Source organism: Coenobita brevimanus, chromosome 107 (genome assembly GCF_032717465.1).
Source record: "Coenobita brevimanus isolate Jiangsu-jjx chromosome 107, ASM3271746v2, whole genome shotgun sequence".
In the NCBI taxonomy this organism is placed as follows: Eukaryota; Metazoa; Arthropoda; class Malacostraca; order Decapoda; family Coenobitidae; genus Coenobita; species Coenobita brevimanus.
Window position 1 is genome coordinate 11,510,349 of NC_137060.1, and position 23,612 is coordinate 11,533,960.

A 23,612-nucleotide genomic window follows, 5' to 3' on the forward strand; every position below is an offset into this window, starting at 1 on the left:
GAGAGCTGGCCTGAAATCCTAATGGAACCATCTCTGAATCCCCGCTGGGGTTTAAGGATTTTAATTTCATAAACCAGACTTTACTCTTCTACCAAGAGACCCTCTGACATGTAAAAATACCATAGCTATTATCAGTACACCAGTCCTCATGAGACAGCTCGACCATGTATTCAATATGGACGTGGGTGTTAGCGCTGTAGTGGTGATAGGTGGAGGTGTATGGAGTGTAGGAGGACTACTGGGCCTTGAGAACAGGACGTGAAGCTTGTGCTCAGAGTCGGACACATAAAAGAAAAACAATCTATCTCCTGACGATTTATCTCAGCTTAGGATCCAAATTCTCATCGGTTAAGGAAGATTCCTATCGCCTCTTCGCAAGCGACTTATTTTACTTAGTACACCTTTCTCTCCTGCTCCGTGTTACATAAATCCTTCTAATATCTCCATACACTGAATAGGTAACGTGCAAATGGAAACTAAACAACACATTCAAAGGTAAATCGCTGAGGAAGACTTGTTAGGGAGCCTCCTCAACGAAGGATTTGGCCAGACAAGAGACTTTCGAATTCGAGGGGTTAGCAATGGCCTTCATGAGTCTCTTTCACTACAGTGTTTTATCCTAATATGAAGAATTTCGTCTACTGTTAGTAAAAAATCAAATATAAAGTATGACATCGGGCTGAGTGGACTAAAAACCGTTGTATTTCCTAAATAATTGTTGCATTTCCTTTAAATTCTGTTGGGCTCTTGCTTCTCCTTAAGAACAACGTGGTATCTTCTTAAAAATCATTTGTATCCTCCCCATAATGCCTTATCTACTTGAAAAGCTGTTATATCCCCATAAAAATTGCTGTACTTACTATTAAAAAAACTAAAAATCTGTTGCACCCTCCTAAAGCCCTGCTGAATCTCCTTAACTAACTGTCGTAGCCCCATAACACCCTGCTGAACCTATTTAAAAAGCTGCTGTAGCTCCATAAAACCCTGCGGAATCTCCTTAAAAAGCTGCTGTAGCCCTCATAACACCCTGCTGAATCTATTTTAAGAGCTGCTGTAGCCCCATAAAACCCTGCTGAATCTCCTTAAGTAACTGTTGTAGCCCCATAACACCCTGCTGAATCTCTTTAAAGAGATGCTGTAGTCCCATAAAAGTGCTGAATCTTACGAAAAAAAAAAAAAAAGAAAATCTGTTATACCGTCCTAAAAGCTCATGCATCTCCTAGAAATGCTGTTGTACCCAACTAAAAAAACAGCAGTATCTATATAAAAAGTTGCTGTAGCTCCTTAAAAAATATATATATATCTTTGAAAAAAAAAATGTACCCGGATAGAAACAGTTGTTCCTCCTTAAAAAGCTTCTGTGGCCTCCAAGAAATCGCCATGTCTTCTTAAAAGACTATAAGCCCATTAAAAATTAGGAATCTTCCAAAACAGTTGCTATACCGCCTTAAAAAATGCTGCATATCCTTTTAAAAACGTTGCTTCACATACAAATTCATGCATCTTAAAAAAAAAAAAAAAAAAAAAAAAAGGGTGGCTCGCCTTCAAAACATCTGTCTCCTTAAAAAACCTGTTGCATCCTTATAAAAAAAATAATAATCTGCATCTCTTAAAAAAGCTGCTGTAGCCCCATAAAAAAGGCAATGTCTTTTTAAAGATCTATTGTATCGTCTTAAAAACCTACTGTATTTCCTGTACATGTTGCATTTTAATGCAACATGTACAGGAAATACAGTGTGTTGTTTCCTTTATATGGTGCATCCCTTTAAAAATTCTCTTTTATATGTTGTATCCACTTTTTAATTATTTTTTCCTACATATATGTTGCTGCTTCTCCCTAAAGTGCCGATGTTCTGAGTAAAATGTAAATGTCGCCTTATCTTTTTTTTTGGGGGGGGGGGTGATAGCGATAAAAAACTGAAGTGCTAGAAACTCGCAAACTCTCTCTCTCTCTCTCTCTCTCTCTCTGTATATATATATATATATATATATATATATATATATATATATATATATATATATATATATATATATATACAGTATATATATATATACAGTATATATAAGATCTATTAACTACAAAACATTTGAACACACTGTTTATAATACCAAGTGTCATAGACAGAGGGAAATATAACAGACAAGTGGAGAAGATGAGACAAAAAGCCCTATTTAAAAGAGTGTGCTGTACCGCACACAAGGGCGAATAAGGCCCCAGTACAAAGGCAGCAGCTGTACAAGAGCAAAGAAGCCACAAACTCGGCTTAGCACACTCAGTCTCTATGAGCAGATTTTTATGGAGAGGTAAAGTGACATTTCCAGAATACTGTATGAAAGAATGAAACACCAGCTATATCAACAGATGAAGGATATTCCGGCTGAAGATTTTGCCGGTTTGAAATATGCAGAAATTTAGTATTAGATGCATTAAAAGGAACAACATTTCTTTTACTTCAGCCAGGAATATGAGCCATGTCAGAAACTAATTGTACCATAGCCTCATCTTCCAAGTGCTGAAATAACTGCTATGAGGAATGTTATTACAGTTTGTGAATTGTGGGTGGGTATGTGAAGGGTGAAGTCATCAACGTATGAGTGGATGGAGTTAGATGTACAGTTTGGATCATTTGTGAAAAGCTGAAAGTGAGTTGGTAACTGGACAGAACAATTGAAAACACTACTACTGACAGGTCTTGAAGATCACTAGCAGTCTTCAACAGCAGCTATAGAATGACCAGAAAGGAGGACATAAATGAAGTCATAAATAGAAAAACAGAAACCATAAGAGGAAAATTTGGAAAATGTGTATTTGCGCAAGACCTAGTCGAAAGCCATTGGTATGTCAAGTACGAGGATAAAGATTTCGCCAAGGTACCTAAAGAAGGATGGCCATGATTCAGAAAGGAATGCACGAAGATCGCCAGGGGGAGTTTCCCTGATGCAACCCATACTGTTGGCCTTAAAAGGCTTGAGAGAAAGGGTGCTTCAATTTTTTTCCTGGTAAAGATTGGCTTCAAAACTTTAGAAATACAGGCCATTAAACCAACTGGGCGATAGTCACAGGGAGCCAACCCATTCCTGAATCTCATCTCTTTTATGTTTCTGCCAGCAGTTACACTAAGTCATCTCCTTGTTCTGCTCAGAATAATTTCATTCATACTAAATGCTCATTATTCTCTGGCTCAAATTCTTACTGTTCCTTCTTAGCACCTTGCCAAAAACCTTTCGAACAACTTAACTTCATCCTCCTTCCCTCTTCCTCTTCTCCAGTCTGATGGCTCTGTAGCCGTTTCCTCTGCTAAAAATGTAGAACTTTTTGCTCAGAGTTTCGTCTCTGATCACACTTTAGGCAATTAAGTGCTGTTCCCCCATCTCTTCCCCACTGACGTTTTCATGGTTGGCATAAAAATTTTCTTCAGTTGATGCACTTTCTGCCCATAATGGCCTCAGTATCAACGGCGTGTACAGGCAGCATGAAGTCCCTCCTGTTTTTCTCAAAAACTGTGCTTCCTTGCTTACATCCAGCCTAGGTGAACTCTTTCGTCTTTGCCTGTCGACCTGTATCTTTACTTTTTGCTGGAGGTCTGCTCTCATTCAACTTGTTGCGAAGAAAGGTTATCATTCCCAGCCCTCTATTGCCCAGTTACTCTAACTTTCTGCATTTCAAAGTTTTTAATCTGTTAACAAAAAAAAAAAAAAAAAAAAAAAAAAAAAAAACACCATTCCTATCATAACCTTTCCGATCGGCATTATGGATTCCACCAAGGACTCTCCTCCGACGATCTGCTCACATTTCATTCAGGCTTATGGTCATCCTCCTTTCGGGATTTTGGCTAAAACATTGCTATTGCACTTGACATTTCAAAACCTTTCGACTGAGTCTGGCATAAATCTTGTTTCCAAATTGTTCTCCTACGGTTTTTGTCCTTCTATCTGTGCCTTCATCTCTAGCTTACTTTCTGGCCATTCTATAACTGCTACCAAAGACGGCCACCGATTTTCTCCTAGTCCTATCAGTAGTGATGATCTCAGGGTTCTGCTCAATCAATCACAAACTCAGTTCCTACTATTCATCAGATCCAAGCTATACATCTAACCCTATCCACTCATGCTGATAACTCAACCCTTCACCTGTCCATTCACTTTCCACTGCATCTGCCACAGCAGGTACTTCAACATACAGAGGATGAAGCACACCTAATTTTCTGATCTGGCTTAATCTCTGACTGGGGTACAGGTAACCTTACTGTTTTTAATGTAACCAAAACTCTGTTCGTACATACTTGACCCATCAGAATCTACTGGAACAAACTTTTAACATTTAACAGCATTTAACTCAATCCCACATCATCTCTGAACATACATGTGTTTTCATTCTTTTTCTGGTTTATCAGGGAAAGATTATATTACCTCACTTGCAATGTTCCAAGATATCAGGTGTGCTAAGCATACTTCTTGTATTCTGTACTCTCACAGAGCTGTTGGCTTGATACAGGAGTTTTATTCGTCCTTATGTTGAGTACAACTCTCATGTGATTGGGAGAGGGGGTTCCCCACATACAGCTCTTCTCAACAGGATGGAGTTAAAGGCTTTTCATCTCATTAACTCTCCTCCTCCTACTGACTCCCTTCAATCTCTGGCACTTTGCCACGCTGTTGCATTTTTATAGCTTTTCAATTGGTACGTCAGTAGTCACTGCTCCTCTGAATTCTCTGCTTGCATCCCTCCTCCATACTGTATGGCCGATGTGTAGCACCAGTCTCTCATGTATTCAGAGGTCAACTGAGGAACTGTCTTCTTTTGTCTGCATTCCCCTCTGCCTATGACTTGCAATCTTTAAACTCAGTGTGCCCATGCACCTCGAAATGAAGGAGTCTTGAATTTGTCTCTCTCTCTCTTTTTTTTTTTTTTCTTTTAAGCAAATCTTGCAGACTTTTATTCTTTGGTTCCTTCTTCCTTGCATTAAAAGAGAAGGAAAGGTACACCTTGTCAGGCAAAAGTGATTGAGATTACCTAGGTAGGGTTTCAGCACGAAAGCACAGTTCTTGAGACCACTGGGAGGTAGCCCATTAGCCCCACATGCATTATTAATAATGAGGCCAATAGGGACAGCAAGACCATCTTTACTGTCAGGCTTGAAGTCAGAGAGGGGAAGAGGAAAAGGGACAGAACCGGAATTATCCAAAGTGCAATTAGACGAGAAAATGTGGGTAAAGAGTTCTGTCTTGTCAGTAAATGAATTAGTTACAAATCCATTAGAAAGAAAAAGAGGAGGAAGAAGTAAAGTTGCCAGAACAGTTTCTGGCAAGGTGCAAGGACTTGGAGGAACTTGAGTCAGAGGGTTCAGAACATTCAGAACAAGTGAAGTTATTCTTAGTAAGATGAAGAACAGAGAGCACGATTACTGCAGAAACATTAAACAGACGAGACTCAAGGATGAGCTTGGGCTGGTACCTTTGGCAGGCTTCCTTATTGTGAACAGCATTAAATCAAGCGTGACATACCAAGGCTTTTATTATTATTATTATTATTATTATTATTAGTCAGAAGATACGAGAAAGTAATATGTGATTCCATGCAAAAGTGAATAACTCCTCTTTATGTGAAGCAGACTAAGATGGCGTTTAACCAAGGAAAGGATAGTCATTCGGGTGAAAATCATAGAAATACTGCATGAGGGCCTCCCAATTTGCAGCTCCGAAGTGCAACAGAGGACACCTCTTGCGAGAGTCTACAGGCCTTAGTAAAATGACAGGTTAAAGTGAGAAGACTGTGGTCAGAGGAGCCCAGTAGAGAAAGAAGTTGACTAAGAAAGCAGAATGATTAGTTGTATGAAAAAAAAAAAATCAAGCATGTTGCCTTCTTCAAGGCAGTCAGGGATACAAGCTGCTCTGAGTTCCGAAGGATAGAAGCGATGTAGTCTTGTTCACCAGGTGGGTCAGTGAATGGAACGGAGAGCCAAAGATGATGGAGAATAATGAAATCTCTTTAGATGGAGATTTTAGAAAAGGATATATGGAAAGGTCCACCTAAGGCAAAAGATACTCAAAGAATATATTCAACAGAAAGTAAACATCAAAGATATATTTAGTCACAGAATGGCAAGTTGGTCGAAGCCAGAGTGTGCAGAATTCAGTGAATTCAGATTCAGCAAAATGAGAGGAAGATATATTGTTGCATATGATACATGTCAGACACTTTTGACTCTGAAATGAGTACTGGAAAGTAGGAGGATGCTGGGGAGCGCTTCCTCCCAGTCGCCTCAGATAGCTGGGTCTCAGTAAGGAAAAGAATGTAAGGCTTAGAGGAAGAGAGGTGGTGTTTAACAGAGAGGAAATTAGAGAGAATACTATGAAGATTGAAGAAATGAATAGAAAGGGTATCAGACAATGGTTCAGGACATCTCATTTGATCGTCACCGAAAGAAGGAATGATGGTGAGGGTATTTATGGCCCACCCTTCCTTGGCCACTTCGACGAAACCAGCTGTTCAAACACCATTAAAAAAAAAAAAAAAGTGTAATACATCATGTGCATGTGGCTTGGTCTACACAGTTCAAGGAAAATGTTTATGAGACTTTGCACATCTACAACCTGTGCTTGTGAAACACTGGAAAAAGTTCAGCAAAAAGAGATGGTCAGGAACTAGTTCCTGATAGAGCACCGTCCTGTTCAACGCGTGCTACAGTTGTACCTGCTTAAAATGCCGTTGGAAATGCTGGGGTACTTCCTTCAAATGTCGTTGTACCTCCGTAAATTACTGTTGTGCCTCCTTAAATGCTTAAAATGTTGATATACCTCATTTTAATACTGTTGTATCTCCTTAAGATGTTGCCGTACCTCAATAAAATGCGATGGATCTCATTAAATATTGTTACACTTCCTCTAAAAGCCTTCTATAGAAGCCTTTTTATTTCCTTAAAATGTTTTTAGGCCTCCTTGAAAATCTGCTGCAGCAACTTAAAAATCTGATGTATTGCACCTGCCTATAAATTTACATAAATAACTGTTTATATTCAGAAAATGCCGTTGTATATTATTGCCACTTTCAGATTGCTTCTGTTTCTTTTTTTCGTTTCTCTTAGTTTCCTACCAGTCATATTCCGTTTTACACGATATTTCCCTCTCCTTCTCCTTGCCTCCCTGCCACTGTTCCAGCTGCGAACCAGCGGTGTGTGTGACGAGGCAACAGCGTGTCCATGGCAGCTGCAACAGAGGAATAAAATTATGGTTCTACGCAAAATATTTCTCCTGCCCTCCGCTCTTATTCACCCCACCTACCCCTTCCTTGTGATATTCTTTCTCCTCTTCATATCGATTTTCAGTAGACACTTTTATCATTTTTGGATATTGTCACGATTCAGGTCAGGTAAATGCTAGGATTATATATTAACGATAATTAGCATGTTCGTGACTCCAGTGTTCTTATAGAAAAGACCCTCCGATATCATGCACATCGTTACTTGGGTACTGAAAGAACACATGTGAAGAATTGATTTATTACAATTAAGAGCATTACCCATATTAATGACATAACCTAAATATCCTTAAGCCCTATAATCCTTAACCTAAACCTTAATACTAAAAAGCAGTAACAAAAGAACAGATCTGCACAGGACAAGGTACACAATACCTCTGGACTTCAGGGTGCATGTCCGCAGGTGTTTCAATACACCTGCATTACACTGGGTATGGGTGAGGTGGATAGAGGCACGAGCGAAACGAGTGGCTGGAGCACTGATAGCTAAGGCGAGGTATGGTAATGTGAGTGGGTAGACAGCAGACAACACAACACCACTTCCCACACGTACAGCTTAGGTGAAGTAATGGAAGTAGGCTCCATACAAAGCTCCGCAATGGAGAGGGAACAGCTGCCTACCACTCACTGCCAGTGCTGGTCCCCCACTGTCCGTGTTCTCCACTCCAGTCCAGTCATCGCCACCCTTCAACTCCCGCCTCTTCCAGTCCCGAAGCATCGAAACATTGAGTTGAAATAACATGTATTAGAGGCAGCATAGAACATACAAACATTGACTTGACAGATATTTTCCATCGTTTTCCTAATTATGGTTGCATATACAGTATTGCAGAGTCCCTCCAGTTAATTTTTTTTTCCCTCTCCAATCGCCTCTTGATATTGGTGTCGCTGTCCCTTCTCCACACGGAGTTATAGTTTCGTCTTTCTTGTCATTTTCACCATTCCCTATCGTTTTCCTCAGTGTGATTTCAAGCACAAATTTTTCAACTGACTCCCTTCTTTCTCTTTCTCAACACCCACCTCTTCATAACTATCATTTTCCCAATTTAAGTTAAATTTCAGAGTTTATCGTATAGTTCTTCTACAACTACATCGTTTCTGGGGCATCCACTTACCCCATTTAATTACTTTCCTTATAATATCACATTTCTTTGTAATCTGTTATCCGTTTTAAGCCTTTCATTAATCTTCATGTTCGATATTAGTGTCTGTATTATCCCTATTGGACAATCTACATCCTTTCCCTCTATCCGTATCTAATTCTGTCCCATTATCTCTTTATATCAAGCTTCATTACTTAGCTTACTTTTTTTCCTCTACTTTCTCAGTTTTTTCTTCCCCTTTCATATTCTATCCTTCTTCCTCGCATTTTATATCAGGTTTATTGTCCACCATTACCATCATTCTATACTCCAAACCTCATACAGGGTGACCCGAAATGAATGCAGCCCATGAATGTGTGTGTCATTTATACAAGTGATGAGAGATTTGCTTTATTTATGCATCCATGTAAAGTTGAGTTGATAACAAAATAGTCCTGAAAGTTTAGATTCTGCAGTTCAAGTGATTTTTTTTTTTATGACATATCCAAAATACTCTCCAAATGACCACCTCGACGTCGCAGGCACTCCTGAATGGGAAACTGTCAATTACGCGGACACATTCCTCTCTTGGGATAGCTCTGATGTTGGCCGTGATTTCTGTTTTCAGGTGTCTGTGTGGAGATGGTTTTCATAAACATGATCCTTCAGGTAATCCCGCAGATAGAAATCTGGGGGATTCAGTTCGGGTGAGTGTGGGGCCCTCTCAGGGTCACACCACCTAGTGATCAGTCGATCCCCGAATCGTTGTCACAGCTACATCGACGACTGGTTTGAAATGTGTGGGGAGGCCCCATCCTGCTGGAACAATTGCTCCCCACGAATGATGCCCCTATGTCTTCCTAGTGTTATGTGTTGCATTCATTGTGAATCACCCTGTATCTTTACTGATTGCATACTTTTTGTAGTAAGTTTTATTGTTCATTATTATAATTGCTCTACATTTCGTTTCCTTTTTCATTTCCGTTTCCTCATTTTATCATGTTCCCACTTTATATCAATCTTATGTTTGTTCTCGTAATTTTCTACGTTAGACTCTATCATTTCCCACAGCACGTTTGCTCACAAAATATTTAGGTGATATTCATTCTTGTTCTCCTCATCCACCCGTTCAAAGCTTTATTTCCATTTATCGTTATATAAAAATTCAGTGCTTATCTGTTTTATTTTCGGCATTCTTAGTTTGCTGGGTGGGAAAAAGGCACAGGTTAGAGCTTGAATTCTTTATTATCTCTAACGTTTCGGGTTAAACAGAACCCGTCTTCAGAAAGTCACCCATCTTCAGAAAGTCTTTGGAGTTGGGTTCAGTGTAGCCCAAAACATTTGAGAAAATAGAGAATTCGAGCTTTAACTTGTACCTCTCTCCCACGCAGTATTTTCGCTTGTCACAATGGATCAGCTACTTTCTACAGCTCCTATCTTCGCGCCTTTCTTATTCTATACCTATCCAACTACAGTATATATCGTTTCCGTTTTCCCTTTTCCGATAATCTACGTCTCTCTCTCTCTCTACTAATTTTCATAGCCTTTATACCAAGTGGGGAGGCTCCCCACATACAGCTCTTCTCAATAGGGTGGAGTCAAAGGCTTTTCGTCTCATTAACTCTCCTCCTCTTACTGGCTTCCATGAATCTCTGTCTTTTCGCCGCACTGTTGCATCTTTATCTCTTTTCTATCGCTACTACAATGGTCGCTGCTCCTTCGAGCTGCCTGCTTGCATCCCTTCTCCTCTACGACGGGAGTGTAGTACCGGTCTAGCACCAAACTCTCACCCCTTTTCTCTCCAGCTTTCTAATGCAAGAGTTAACCGTTACTTACAGTCCTTCATGTGTGTAACAGGTCTACTCTGGAACTGTCTCCCTCTGTCTGTATTTTCTACTTCCTATGGTCTCCAGTCTTTCAAATTCAGTGTATCCAGGCATCTTGTAATGAACGGATCATGAATTTGGCTCTCATTTCTATTGTTTTTGTCTTTTTCTTGGAAGGAACGGTTTGCGGGCTCCTGGCCTTTGATTCCTTCTTCTTTGCATTGAAAAAAAAAAATGTTAGTTTACCTTCTTATCATTCTACTAAATTCCACAACTTTTCTCTTTGCACCTTTCCAAATTCACCCTCTTTTCCCCATATATCAAGATGCAGTGTTTTTCTTCTCCATAGTATTGACATTCTCCATCTCATACTTTTATCAATCAGTCAGTCATTTCCTGTGGCACCCCACGGGATGCATAGGGCCTCAATGAACTCTCTCCACCAATATTTGTCCCTTGCCATCTCCTTCAGGTCCCACCAACATTCCTCTCCTGCTTCTCTTTTCATTGTCCTCAACCAGGTTTCCCTCGGCCTACCTCTACCTCTTCTTCCTTTAGTAGTCCACTCTGGCACAGCCTGTATTAAACTGCCTTCTATTCTATATATGTGCCCCAGCCACTTCCAGCGAGACAGCCTCACATAATCATCAACTGGTTCCACTCTCGTAATATCCCTTACTCTTTCATTTGTAACTCTGTCTTGCCACTTTACCCCAAGAATCCTTCTCAGTATTTTATTCTCAAATCCCAATACTTTCTGATCTGTTGCAATTGTACTGTACCATGACTCATGCCCATAAATTAAAATTGGTCTAACCATGGACTTGTAAAGTTTTACTTTAGCATGCATCGAAAGCATATTATTATTCCAAACAGATTTCAACATTCCAACAGCTCGCCAAACCAGTCTAATCCTCTCCTCAATTTCATTGTTTAATGATCCGTTAGATGATACAGTCGTTCCCAGATGTTTAAAAATTTCTACATTTTTCACCACATTATTCCCAATTACACAATCAGTTTGGTTCTCTACGTTCATATTAATAATTTCAGTCTTTCCACAATTTATTACCATTCCCACTTTTTCTCCATCCTTCATCAGACAATCCAGCATCCTCTGCATCTCGTAAATACTCCCGCAAATCAGTACAATATCATCAGCATAGTCCAAATCCATCAGCTTCTTATTTTCTTTCCAGCTAATTCCTGCACCTGTTCTCCTTACAACATTTCTCATAACATAATCCATAACCAAATCCATCTAGAATCATTCCTGACCTATCTTCAAATGGATCACTCAAGGTACCACCCACCATTACCTTACAAAAAGTACTTTCATGCAGGCTTCCAATAAGATTTACTAACTTTTCTGGTATACCACAGAATCTCATAATTTTCAACATAGCTCCACGCGAAACGTTTTCAAACGCCTTTTCATAATCCACAAAACACATACTAAGTGGCATTTTCATCTCATTAGCTTGTTGCATTAGATGCTTTACAATAAAAAGCAGATCATTACAACCTCAACCCTTTCTAAATCCCGCTTGTTCTTCTCTTAAAATTTTATCAGTTACTGGCTCTATTTTATCACGTCTACTTTATTTATTTAGATGCTATCAAGCACCTCAACATTTTACTCCCTCAGTTAGATGTATGTAAAAGGTAAGGGACCGAATTGTGGTGGACTATACTCATTTTACCTTAACTTGGTCCAGATTTTCGTTGTCTTGCACTTAATTTCACGAAGCTCGTTAAAAGGATAAAACAGTACTATGGCTCTACATCCTCAACATAGCTCTTCTTGACCAGCATCACAATGTAGTATTAATTTCCATTCCAACTCAGCATTTGAAATGAAGAGAGAGCAATTTTATGCTAAGTAAGAGTAAAACGAATATAGTATGCAAAAGGAGTTTAGATCCAGTCCTAGTCAAACTTAGGAATGGGATTAAAGGTCAGTCAAACCTACGGCATAGCAGTTTTAATCCGATTTAGACCAAAACTGGTGGATGCGATGAACGTAAAGCTGGAACGAAGTGAATCGATTTTTAGATATCACTGGGCAACATCAAAATTCGACCCGCGTGTGACTGTGTGTGTGAACAAAATAACTTTCACCGTTAAAATCTAATTTGAAACAGCTTGTTGGAAAGCCTGGGTGTCAGCCAAGAGATTGACATATTGCTAGTCAGAATAATAGGTCAAAGGTCAAGGCCACATGGCAGTCATTAAAAGTTTTCACTTAATTTAGACCAAATGTCGTGGAGGAGTTTAGTGTAAGCAAAAACGAAGCCATTCGATAATGAAAACAATCAGTCAAAGGTCAAGATTACATGATGAGGTCAAAGTGTGTCAGCAGCTATTGTGTTTGCCTCTACTACTTTGTTTTCACCTGTTGCCTTACTTTCTCTCAACTATTAACTGGTCATATCTTTCCAGTTCTGAGTCTCTGTCTGTCTGTCTGTCTGTCTGTCTGTCTGTCTGTCTGTCTCTTTGTCTCTGTCTCTGTCTCTGTCTGTCTGTCTGTGTGTGTGTCTGTCTGTCTGTCTGTCTGTCTGTCTCTCTCTCTCTCTCTCTCTCTCTCTCTATCTATCTAATTTCATTTTGCCTGTCTCAGCCCTTCCCTTACAATTGCTATTTTACTAAATCTAGAGTTCTTTCCTACCCATTACATTCGTTCTTACCTTGTCTTCTTCCTTCTCCATCCTACTTATATTTTACCTCTCCATGCACCCAATTCCCGCCGACATCCATCCTGTCCTGTTTCTTTCCCACAGTCCTGCGCACAATTTTCCCCTGTCACTTCCACACCACAGTTGTCCAATATACGTTCCTCCGTTCTCGATTTTACTTCTCATAAAACCCTCCACTTATCATCCCTCTCCACTCTCAAAAACAGCTCCAGCAACCTCCTCGGCACAATTGCGTCTTGTTTATTTTATACTGGATACCGCCAGACTGTCTTATACTCCAGAACAGAAACATTTCATTGTTGTTGCGGTTACTGTTGTTGTTGTTGCTTAACCACAATCTGTCTAGCTAAGCAGACCTGTCGACCACAGTTAAACAACTGCTACTGTGTGGCCGTTCTACTGGTACAGCAGAGTGCGCACACCGTGTGGGAAACCCCGACCTCTTTGTGTTAAAATTACTTCGCCAGGGTTCAACAAGGGTCCATCCCCACGGCATTTTTTATTTTTTATTTTAATCCTGCGAAACAGAATGGCATCACTTTCGGCAACGCGCCAAATACCGTTGCCCGAGATCCAGTGTGTGTGTGTGTGTGTGTGTGTGTGTGTGTGTGTGTGTGTGTGTGATTTTATTCTTCCTGGGTTTTTTGATCGATTTGAATGAAACTTCCCAGGTGAGTTCGTGGATTTACTGGATACAACCTGCCAACCATGATTGTATGTGAGGTCAGGCCCTCTCTCTCTCACACACACACACACACACACACACACACACACACACACACACACAATTAAGGGTGAAAGGAACGCAGATATAGTTATTATATCTCAATTCAAGTTGTACAATGGATTCTCATCCGTAATGGGATGTTTGGAGTGCGTGTCCCTTCCCTCCTACTGATTCTTAGGGGTCATGCCCCCTTCCAGAGATAAAAACGATCAGGAATTGGGGAAAGTAAGTATATGGGCTTCAACGGCATACGTTTTGCAGGATTGGGTAAGCAGTTTCCATGTTTTCTCCAAACGCACAGGAAGACACTGACCACCATACGAGTTACACGTTTCTTATGTCACCACTTCGGCGCTAACACCCACCGTCGATGCTGAATACATGCTAAGGCTGTTACATACAGGACTGGTGTATTGGTATAACAGAGGATGTTTTTACGACATATCAGTGGGTCTTATGGTACATCATTAATGTCTGCTGTTTCAAAGAATTTCAAAATCCCTAAACTGTTCCCTGGCCAAGCCGGGATTCGAAACCGCGTCCACTAAGGATGGCATACCTCCTCTTTACCGACTGGGTCAGGGAAAAATAGATACGTTTGGTTCCTGAGTGGACGCCGCAGCTGCTACAATCCACCCAGGGTACTCAGCACCACCAAGTGTAAGCTCCTTGTCAGCGCCACTTCTTATAGTTAACGGATTAATGCAGGGTTGTGTGACTTTTATTATTTCGTGCACTGCTACATCCCAACTCATGCAGCCCCCACCGGTAATTTTTTTGGTAGCGAGGAAAGATAAATAAATAAGCATGAAAAGTACATGTGAACAATCAACATTAAGCAAAGCGATATTTAAACAAGGCAGAAAAATCTAGTATTAATCGGAAAATCGATTATTAGCTGATAACATTTTATAAATCAGTCTCCTGGCAGTGTTGGCCATGGCGGCATAATTATTAATGAATCTGAAGCTTCATTTGTATTCCCTGTAGCTGTATTTCCAATATATTTTCATGAAAAATAACCAAAACAGCAGCAAAACTGCACTTTGCGGTGCTACTCTCTTTTCGCTTTGTGGGGATAATAACGGATGTGTGTTGTGAGAAGCTGCTGAGTTCAATCCGCTGATCTATCACAGTTTCCAAGCAAAGCTGTTTTTTTTTTTTTTATGCGAGAAAGAAGGAGCCAAAGGCCATGAGCCCGCAATAACAGTTCCCTCCAAGAGAAAATCAAAATACTAGAAACAGCCAAATTCAAGATCCATTCATTTCGAGATGCCTGGACACACTGCGTTTGAAAGATTGGAGATCATAGGCAGCAGGAAATACAGACAGAGGGAGACAGTCCCAGAGTTGACCTGTTGCATAAGTGAAGGACTGGGAGTAACAGTTAACTCTGGCATTAGAGAGTTGGACAGAAAAGGGATGAGAGTTTGCTGCTAGACGGGTGCTACACGCCCGTCGTAGAGGTGGAGGAATGCATGCAGACAGTTCAGAGGAGCAGTGACCATTAAAGTAGCGATAGAAAAGAGATAAAGATGCAGCAGTGTGACGAAGAGACAGTGGCTGAAGGGAGTCAGTAAGAGAAGGAGAGTTAATGAGACGAAAAGCCTTTGACTCCACCTTATTGAGAGGAGCTCTAAGTGGGGAGCCTTCCCACACATGAGAGTTGTACTCCACACAGGGACGAATAAAACCCCTGTATTGAGTCAACAATTGTGCAGGGGTAAAGAAAGAACGGAGTCGGTTTAGCACACCCAATCTCTTGGAAGCAGATTTTACAAGAGATGTAATATGATCTTTCCAAGATAAGTCCCGAGTGAATGAAACCCCAAGCACATTCAAGGATAATGCAGGATTAAGCTGAATATTATTAAACATTAGTGGGTACACCTGTGGAAGATTTTGTCGGTTGGTTGGTGTAAGAACTGAGTTTTGAGGCATTAAAAACAAGATTACTTTTACCCCAGACGGAGATACGAGCCAAGACAGACATTAGGTGTGCCATAGCCTCATCTCTTGTTTCTTGGCGTAACTGCTGAGATGGACGCTGCGGGAACCAAATGGAAAGGTGAAGGACGGAGTCATCAGCGTACGAGTGGATAGGGTTAGATGTACAGCTTAGAAGGTCATTGATGAATAAAAGGAAGAGAGTGAGTGATACGACAGAGCCCTGAGGAACACCACTGTTGATAGATCTAGGAGACGAAAAATGGCCGTCTACAATTGCAGCTATAGAACGACCAGAAAGGAAGCTAGAGATGAAGGCACAGATAGAAGGATAGAAACCGTAAGAGGGCAGTTTGGAAATTAAGACTTATGCCAGACTCGATCGAAAGCCTTTGAGATGTCTAGTGCAATGGCAAAGCTTTCGCCGAAGTCCCGACTAGGAGGATGACCAGGCTGAAAGGTAGGTGAGAAGATCGCCAGTGGAGCGTCCCTGACGGAACCCATACTTACGATCAGAAAGAAGATTGTGATAGGAAAGATACTTTATATTTTTTCCATTAAGAATTGACTTGAAAACTTTTGAGATACTGGATGTTAAAGCAGTTGGACGGTAGTTCGAGGGTTGGGAATGGGCACCCTTCTTTGGGACTGGGTGAATGAGAGCAAACTTCCAGCAAAAAGGAAAGGTACAAGTTGATGGACAAAGATGAAAGAGTTTACCAAGGCAGGGTGTAAGCACAGAAGCACAGTTCTTGAGAACAACAGGAGGGACTCCAACAGGCTCATTTGCCTTGTTAGTATTACGGCCTGAGATGGCAGAAAATACATTAGCTGAAGAAACTTTAATGTCAGCCATGAGGAAGTCAGAGGGGGGAAGTGATGGAGGAACAGCATCGGAATCGTCTAAGGTGGAATTGGAGGAGAATGTCTGAGCGAAAAGATCTGCTTTACCAGTAGGAGAAATAGCTACAGAACCATCAGAGCAGAAAAGAGGAGGAAAGGTTGATGAGGTAAAGTTGTTAGAAAGGTTTTTGGGAAGTGCCAGAAGGAGCAGGAAGAATTCGAGTTGGAGAGTTGAGAGCATTTAGTATGGATGAATTTTTTTTTAGTAGAGCGGAGACTTATCACGATTCCGGGCAGAAACGTAAAAAAGATGTGATTCAGGGGTGGGTTGGCTCCGGTACCTTTTATAGGCCCTCTCCTTGTTGCAGACAGCATTAGAACAAACGTGATTAAACCAAAGCATTCTTGCATTAGTCAAAGGATATAAGAAAGGAATGTATGCTTCCATACCTGAAAGAATAACCTTCGTAATGTGCAAGGCACACATGGATGGCTCCCGGCCATGGAAGCAATAATCATTCCAGGGAAAATCAAAGAAGTACTGCCTGAGGGCCTCCCAATCAGCAGCTCCAAAGTGCCACAGACGACGTTTCTATGGAGGGTCCATAGGCCTTACCAGAGCAATAGGACAGGTTAAGGAAATAAGGTTGTGATCAGAGGAGCCCAATGGAGAGAAAAGATTAACAGTGTAAGCAGAAGGATTATGTGTAAGGAAGAGGTCAAGAATGTTGGAGTTCTCTCCAAGGCGGTCACGGATATGGGTAGGGTGCTGTACAAGCCGCTCTAGGTCATTAAAGATAGAAAAGATGTAAGCTTGTTCACCAGGTGGATCAGTGAAAGGAGAGGAGAGCTAAATGTGGTGGTGAACACTGAAATCTCCTAGAATGGAGATTTCAGAAAACGGAGAAATGGATAGAATGTGTTCTATCGTTGAAGTAAGATAGTCGAAGAATTTTTGGTAGTCAGTAGAATTAGGGGATAAGTAATCAGCGCAGATATATTTAGTCAGAGAATGACAAGAAAGCCGAAGCCAGAGTGTAGAGAATTCAGAAAAATCGAGTTCAGGAACACGAAAGCAAGATAAGGCGTTGCCTATATATACACAACAGTCACCTTTGGCTTTGAAATAGTTATAGAGAAAGTAGGAGGATACAGAAAAGGGTTTGCTGTCAGTTGCCTCAGACAGCTGAGTCTCAGTTAGGAAAAGAGGGTGAGGTTTGGAGGAGGAGAGGTGGTGCTCAACAGAGAGAAAATTAGAGGAAAGGCCGCGAATGTTGCAGAAAAGAAGAAGTGAATCAGACAGTGGTTCCAGGCAGCTCGGGTCGTCACCGAGAGAGGGGCGGAAGGTGGGGGCATTTATGGTCCCCCCCCTCCTGGGAACTCCGAGGTTACGTGTTCAGAGGCCATGATTTATTTTTGAATTTTGGAAAAGGAAGTGTAGTGTGTACTGTGCATATAGTTTGATGTTGATAGAGAAGATTGTATTGGAGAGCATGCTGGCCCACTCTCTGTGTTACTGAGACATTTCAAATTTTCAGCAAAAGGGGATGGCCAGGAACTAGTCCCGAAGGCTGATGAAACGGGTGCTCCAGGTCTCTCTGTCATCAGCTTTCCATCCACCTTGGGAGTACTGCCCTGCTCGACTGGTGCTACAGTCTACTCCTATAGACGTGGACGTGGAATGTTTTTACTGTCACTATACCAATAGTGATCAGAACAGTTGTAGATACCGTTAATCCAGCTAACACCAGTCGACTGTATTCTGCTGATAGTAAGGCACAGGAAGCTGATGGGTTAGTGTTGTCACCACTACCCTCCATGGTCAAGACAACTCATGTATCATATGCAGCTAATGCCAGATGTTCTTATTTAGTGAGTGTGAGTCATAAGAGCCTGGGTGTTAAAACCAGTTAGTTTTGTTATCAGATCCTTTTACTGTTTTTAACATGCATAAAATTGTAAATATTCTGGTTACTAGTTACATAAAAAGCAATAAACGGATAGCTTACTTAACTTGGCAATCTACGGAGTAGTATCTATCCCTCTGGAATTATGAAGTATAATAATTTTGTTTGGACTATCTGGTCTGTGACGTGGAGACGAGAATATCAAAGGCTTAAGTGATGACTGCGTGGATGTGGGGCTCCTTATGATAAGCGTTGTGTTTGATAATTCCTCAGCATTCTTGTCCTCACGTCCCTGTGTCTCCCGTCCCATGCGTTAATGAAGAACATAAAGGTAATAAGAATGTAACCGTAAGCTCTTTTATCTTAGTCGGCCGTGCTAATTTACGCTCCTGCTTACACTATTTTCATATTTTGAATCTTGCACATCTCACATATCCAGAACCTTTGTAGAGGTGGCTGTACACTGTTCTTAATTTTTCCATCTCATTATAAACTGAAAGTGACTTGCTAACTGAAAAGACTTAAGGTGAGAATAATTTCCAAATTCTTGTTCGACAACTTCAGTGCGGGGAGTTTCGTCAAGGTGTATAAGAACCTTAATATTCTCTTTATTTTCACCTTTATCCTGATAACACTCTAAAGCAAAAGAAATGCCAAATCCACTCTTACTTCTTCACCGGGTTTCAGTTTATACAAAGAAAATTTAAGATTTTAATGTACATAAGTACCAGAACACTAAATTTGGTAACGAAAACACAACCTACTTCTTGATTCATGACTCGGAAAGCAAGTTTTGTGCTCAAGCTTAAAGATGGCAGTAGAGGAAAATAAAATGACACTGATTTTGTACCAGCTGCCAACCTTAGTAATCCAAATTCGATTCCCTGCTCAGCCAGACTGTTGAACAAAGTTTGTTTCTCTCTAGTTCCTGTTTACCTAGCAGTCATTTAAAGATCTGAATGTTACACCGATTGCTGCGTATCGTGTTCTAGTGGATAAGTGTGGCTTAGTAAAGATTGATTGCCTGCCTTACTGACCTTTATGATCAGCAATAATTCTAAGATTGGTAGACATTAATTCTAACTCTTTTCGATAAATATGACGGGGAACCATAAGTCTCCGAATTTCCTAGCTTGGTTTTCAAACTATAAACTATATAATTACTTTATCAAATCAAACCAACAATCAAGAAAATATACTCCGATTGGTTGCATCGACGGGAAGTGATTGTATGCATGACAACTGTCGGCGACTAGCTACCAAGGTCCAAGGAGCGATTGTTGTAATGGATTATACAAGAGATTACTGGCGATTACAACTGCTTAAGCACAAAACGTCTCAGGTCTTAGCCTTATCAGCAAATAATGCTCCCTACCACCTTTCCCTTACGAATTTATTTTTGTAATTGGTGTGTTAACAAGTTCTTGTATTTTTTTCTATAACTTACGCCAGTATAACGTACATATGAAAAAAAAAAACACACATACAAAGGAATACTAAGCATTAATATGCAAAACACGTCGGTAGGAACGAGTTACTAAAAACCTTCCTTAGCTGAGAAGAATACGCCCCCTTGATAATATGCCCAACAGTAAAGCTTTCTTATTATGTCCCATGTCAGTCCATCCTTCTCCACTTACATTCCTGTCTGTGTGTTCCTTAACCTCTGGTAAGATAATGTATTTATATGTTTTGTGTTTACTAAGGTATTAATGACTACCGTGTCTATTCTTTTCACTCAAGGCCAATAAGACTACGAGGTTTCTTCACCCAGTGGTACTATGCAGATGTGGTGACGTCACCGTGTGAAGGACTGTGTCCTCCCATTTTTCCCTCCACTTCTCCCACTCATCCCCCAGCCTCTGCCGCTCTTGTGACAGCTATGGGAGAGGAAGAGGCAAACATACCGTGACTACATTTTTTTTTTTTATCTGTTCAGTATTGTGTCGGCTCTTATTATTTTGTTTTAGTTATCATCAGATGAATTTACCCAGAATAGAAAGAGACTGTGGAGTGAAAGGGGTAGTGGAGTTACCGTAGCTGAAGTATAATGAAAATTATTTAATGATGAAGAGTTCATGTAACTATAATGCTCTCAGAATACATTCATCTCCCTTCATTTCCTTGAACAATCATGTATTTGATGTTTTAGTGCAATTAACTGGAGCATGGAAGCTGAAGTTAGGGTATATAATTTGCCTCATTGGAGACCTGAGAGAAAGGGGGAGAGATGGGAGAGAATGGGGGTAGAGGAAGGAAAAGTGGGGGGATAGTTGCCAAACAGTTCCAGAATACTGAACACCCCAAATCAATTTAATCATACTGTATGTAAATACCTACTGGAATACACATCAGGTCGAACAGTAAAGGTGATTGCTAAGCTTATCATTTAAAATTGCCTTGACATGGGCAGGAGATGAAACAGTTTGTATTGTGGAGAAATGTGAACATTAGAAACATTTAACCAGTTACTTTTTTTTTTTTTTTTTAAATAAAATTTTGTTAAATGAATGTATGACTGAGTAATTATTCATTATACTTAAATGTTATACTCCACAAATTTATACATGCACAGCAATGCACAATAAAGCTATCACAGAACATACGATGAAACAATTTATCACTGTTTATCACTGTCTGGCAACCTCCTCTCAGGTGTATCCACACCGTGACGACATGCGCGAGTTGGACACAAATTTGTCTTTATATGACAAGACCTGGTAGTGTTATTGGCCTTGTTTTCACTACTGGGGGGTCTCTCTGGACCCGAATGAAAATGACTGGTGGTAACGTTATAGGAAAACGACGACACTGAAGTGAAATGGTTATAGTGTCCTCTCTCTGAGTCTCTCTTCCCCTTTTTTATCCGACCTCCGCTAAATCCTTCTGTTTCCCTTCCTGACTCTCTTTTGATTCTCCTGGTATCCCCCTCTCCCCCTCTCTCTGGGGACGTATCACTACTTTCCTTCAACTTTTTCTCTTTCCCTCTATCTCTTTTCTTTCAGTTGCCTACATGCGTGCCCCTGACAATTGGAAATGGTGGATAGGAGAGAGAGACACTGGTTAAAACTTGAATTCTTTCTTTTCTCGAAAGTTTCGGACTACACAAAACCCGTCTTCAGGATGTTTAAACTAGAAGTGATATAGCCGAGACATTTATACCCTTAGAAATTCTCTCCCTCTTTTTCGTGTAGCAGCCTTATTGGCAACTTCTAGGAAAATTCTGCCGTCCTACCCCATCCCCGAAGGAATTTTCCTAGAGGTGGCCAACCAGGCTGTAACAGGAGAAAGGGGGATGGAATTTCCAGTGGTAGGTCTTGGCTCCATCACTTTTTGTTTCAACTCTCTGATAATGGGTTCTATGTAGCTCAAAACAGTGGAGAATGTAAAGAGTTCCAGATCTAACCTATGCCTCTCTCCCATCCAGCATTTCCACGTGCCCCTGACTTCTGCGCACCAGAACGAGAAGGCTTTGATTTGTTCCTGTCTACCACAGGAGGATCATGTCCCAACCTCTCGCTCGACATGACCCGTAATAATCTAGGTTTCATTCATGTCCTCCATTATACTACTGGGTGTACAAGGAAAAGGTGTCCAAGAATGTGACCGGCCAGGGAATGGGACTCTGGTTCTTCCGGCTAACCAATACAACGCTCTAGCAAGCTCTCCCGCCGACAGTTTCCCTCTCATTCCCCCTCGTAACTGTTTTTCTTTAATCTTACATTATTTCTCAATCTCTGCCCCATCTCCCCTCCTCCCTGTATACCCTCGCTTCCCCTTTTCCTCCCCTCCCACTCTTTTCCCCTACCCCTATTACATTCTCTTTCAACCCCCATTTCCGTCCACCTCTCTCCCCTGTCTCCTCGCCGCAATAACCTTTTCGTCATCATAACCCGTCTATTGTTCACATAGAGCAAAGCCAACGCCGTATTCCAGATGGCCTAGACAGTTTTGTGTCACGACTTCCATAGCGATTTATTACGCATATTACACGTTTTTCATATAATTTTAATATCGTCAAAACTTCTGTCAATAACATACAAGAGAATATATACGGAGATTTAATGTGCCGATAATAATACGACCCCTGTGACAAATTTCTGTGATCTAATTCACACCTAGATTGGAGCCTGCAAATGCCTCGGGAGTCGCTGGCAACACAACGAAAAAAAAAAAAAAAAAAATGCACAGAGATTGACCTCCACCCAAATCAGGTTTTGTTCAGGATGGGATTCCCGGGCGCCTCCACTTCCCGTAAATAATTATCTTTTCGCTTACAGTAGTGGAGGAGTGGGTGCAGCTGCCAATGGTGTAAATACAGTATCTGCCTTAATGACCCATGTGTTATCGACGCGAATTAATCACACTTTTTTCTCTTCGCTTACGACCAGTAATGCAACCGGAGAATACACCAGTGGTAGTAATCGCCTTGCTTTACGAGTAGCTTTTCCTATGTGTAGGTAAGATGTCTGGAAGTAGCACAGAATAAGCTTAGAAAAAAATCACCTGCTTTAACTTGTAAGGAGGAACAACGACCAAAATAGCTATAATTAACCTCTTCATCCCAATGACAAATCTTTTATTCAATCGTGAAATCTTCCGACCATTTTACTCAACTTGGTGGACCTGTATGAGCGAAAGTGTTGATGAGCGCTGTTTCAAATAGACCTATCCCAAGATTCAAAAGCCTCCCTTTTGATGTAAAAAATCGTCAGGTAACAGCGAGGCTAAAATCTAAAGCACGTCATCGGACTAAAGAGACTAACGAAAAACATGAAGTACGCCGTTCTATTCCTTACTCAGCTCAGTGGACCCAACTCAATACAGCACTCTACTACGCTGACTAACTTAGCAGCATCGTGAGTGGGGCTTAATATTTAACTGCATTCATTTTATACCCAGTTGTCGTCATTGTTTATGCGAAATCTCTCTCTCTCTCTCTCTCTCTCTCTCTCTCTCTCTCTCTCTCTCTCTCTCTCTCTCTCTCGTATGCGTGTCTGTGTGTAGGCTTAGCACTGTAAACGATATATGATGGCAGCACATCTGTACCCAACACTTGCACCATCTCACACCACCACTGAATGTCACACCTATGTTTTTCATGCTTTTCTTGTTTCCTCCACTATATTAAACTCATGCCTCTGATTTTTATTAATTCATTTATTGTGCAATGCTGATATCAATAGTCTTTTAGAAATAATTATATTTAACTTTTCCCATACAAAATATTCTCAGTTTTCTTCACACACATTAACCACATTCTTCGTATACTCATTGTACTTATATATTATAGATTTATATACTTAGACTTATTTAATCAGATGTT